This window comes from Ochotona curzoniae, unplaced genomic scaffold, assembly GCF_017591425.1.
Source record: "Ochotona curzoniae isolate NIBS_2020 unplaced genomic scaffold, NIBS_Ocur_1.0 patch49, whole genome shotgun sequence".
NCBI classification, from domain to species: Eukaryota; Metazoa; Chordata; class Mammalia; order Lagomorpha; family Ochotonidae; genus Ochotona; species Ochotona curzoniae.
Genome location: NW_024467027.1, coordinates 1,091,546 through 1,094,432, shown reverse-complemented (window position 1 = coordinate 1,094,432; position 2,887 = coordinate 1,091,546). Strand labels below are relative to the sequence as shown.

The 2,887-nt window shown below is 35.3% G+C and overlaps 1 non-coding gene across 1 annotated transcript; it reads right to left on the bottom strand.

Moving 5' to 3' along the window:
- Positions 1-515: 515 nt before the first annotated feature.
- LOC121168083 lies at positions 516-622 on the bottom strand. The gene has a single exon (XR_005885689.1). It is a non-coding gene; the product is annotated as a U6 spliceosomal RNA (small nuclear RNA).
- Positions 623-2,887: the final 2,265 nt, after the last annotated feature.

The following is a 2,887-nucleotide window of genomic DNA, read 5'->3' as shown; positions in this document are numbered from 1 at the left end:
AGCCACATGGTGAAAATTACAGAGTGATAATTAATGAAAGAGAAGACACAAAAATTTGGAAAAATCTTCCATGTTCATGCACTGGTTGAATAAATATCATAAAGAGACCCAATAAAGCCATAGCGATCTTAATACAAACAAAGCTAGAAGTTCCACTCTAACAGACTTGGAGACATGCTACAGCCTGGTTTTAAACAAACCATCCTGGTTTTGGCACAAAAATAGACATGAAGATCAATGGGACAGAATAGAGCTCCATTATGAATAAAAAGAAAAAAGAAGTAAATAGGGATATCTGTAACTATACCTTCTAATCATGTATCTCCACATTTTATATCATATTAAATATACATGACACATAATCCTGTATAAATATGAGTTTTTGGTTATGTTTTATTATGATATGTCCAATGGGGTCACATACATTTACTTTTTTACAACTTTTTTCTTTTTTTCCTTTTCTTTTCTTTTCTTTTCTTTTCTCTTCTTTTCTTTTCTCTTCTCTTCTTTTCTTTCTTAGTATGGAAAACTGCACAACTTTGCCTATCATTCTTCTGCAGGGGCCATGATAATTTTCTCTCTATTGTTCCAATTTTAGTGTATGTGCCGGCGAAGCAAGCGCTTGTTTATAACTTTTCTATGAGATCCCTTGTTTCACTAGATCTCTGAAATTTCTTCATGTTGATTTATTTATGTGCATTAGATTCATTTCTTGTTATTACATATTCTTTCTGCTAAATGATACTGTTAAGATAAAATACTTATACAATTTTTCACAAACTTACATCTAAGGAATGGAATCATATCAGTAACTTAAAAAAGAGAGAAAGAAAGAGAGATTTGAGAGTAGTACCATGAAGTTAAAAGCACAGTGATTTATCAAGGGGGAATATTGATATCAGGAGAACCTGGTCTCCAATATTTTACCTCCTTCATGGCATTTTTATCACCTTGGTCAATAGTAGTGTCTTTATCTCAGGTGCAGATTACAGAAAATCTGTTGAAGCATATTAACTCTTTGACTTATTCTAATATAACCACAGTCATACTTTTCTAATATTATCAAGAATGTCCAATTATAGCACTTGTTGAATGTGGTGTGAGTACCAGTGGTACATTTTCAAGTTATACAAGGGGCAGGGGATTTAAGGCATGTCTTTTTTTGAGTTCAGTAGGGCATATTTAGGTGGTCTCCGCATCATGGTATATATATCCAAAGGACTATTACATATATTGTGGTGTTGCTGCAATGTATTGCTGGATGATACTGTGTCCTGCTGTATCCACAGAACCTGCATCATGATAGTACGGCAAAATGGCAACATGAACAACATCTAAGACACCTCGGTAAGAAATCTCCTCAGACTTCCAAAGAACAGTATCTTCTGATTGTCATACTGTTTTAATCTTCTACCCTGAGTGAGGGTGGAGTAGGGTCCCCTTCTACTGAATAGAGAATGAGTTAAATTTCTAAGACCGTTTAGCAGATTTTTTTTATTATTATTTAAGCATTGAGACATTCACAAATTAGCAGTCAAACACTGAAGACCTTCAGAGAATTTTCCACTTAGCAATCTGAATATGTAGACAAAATGAACACATTACTTGATTAGACACAATCAGTGCTTTGATTTTGGTGGTTGTCTTCTAATGGAAACTCTTAGACACTGATGCTTAAGTTTAGCTTTGTTTCATTGTATTCGTTACACTTTACCTATGGAGGAAATCATGGTGCTAGAATTGTCTGAATCCAACAGTTTTTTCTGCTTGTTGAATACTGTGTTTAGTGGATGTTAAGATTGTGATTATCAAGGAAATTGTTTAGGTAATCAATGAGTCCATCTTTGGAAACAATGGCTATCTCCTATGGTAAGTTAGTTCTCACAGGACCATACTATTATACAGCAAGGTGACTCTATGGGCTTGGTTTTGTCTGGGCATAGTCACTTGCCTTTCCATTTTTTTGGCCATAATGTAACACAGCTGGGGGAACTTGCTATAGAAATGATTTGGTGATTCTCTGAAAACCATGAAAGAAAAGCACTGGCACATTTATTACGCAGGCACTAAAACATGTGCAAATTCCTAAGGCAGAGACCAGTGTGCAATGCTACACAGTAATTAATGTCATCAATCACCATTGTATTTTTGCTAAATTATTTTATACATTTCTGCACTCCTACTATGTACCAAATATTATTGTAGGTATTGGGAAGACGGTAGTAAAGAAAACAGACAAATCAGTGGTTTCCATTGCTGACTGAGTGGTCTTTTGATCTATGGTATTCTCTAACCTTCAAGCTGTCCTAGCATCCCTTTTCCAATATGATTATCAACATGTATGCAGTTACATCAGCCAGGATTATTTCATTTCCAACTGTTCCATCTGAGATCGTATTTTTGGTAGGATCTATTTGGGCATTCAGGCATGGAGTGAATAATTCATTTGAATTTCCATGACCAAGAATACAAAAGTGGGAAGCAATGAGAAGCTTCACTTAGGAGGAAATATGAAAAGCAACTCCAGATCAGTTCTGTGATCTTGGCAAAAGTAAAATGTAACCCATGTTGATAGTATGTGGCATAAGCATAATGTGAGTAAATGGTACCCCACTTCTGTGTCTCTACATATCCCATGGATGCAGTTAATTTGTAAGGAAAAAATTCTAGCTGATATAAACTTGCATAGAGATCATACCGATGTTTGTAATATTTACAGCCTCATCCTCAGGGAATAAACAAAATATCAATTAGACATCTGAATGATTGAGTAAGCATCTAAGCATCAACATGGGAACCCATTAAGGGAAAGTTAGGACCCTGTAAAATATGAAGCCTTGGGGATGGCAGTATGGAGGCAGAAACAAAGGCAAAGTCACTCTAAGTC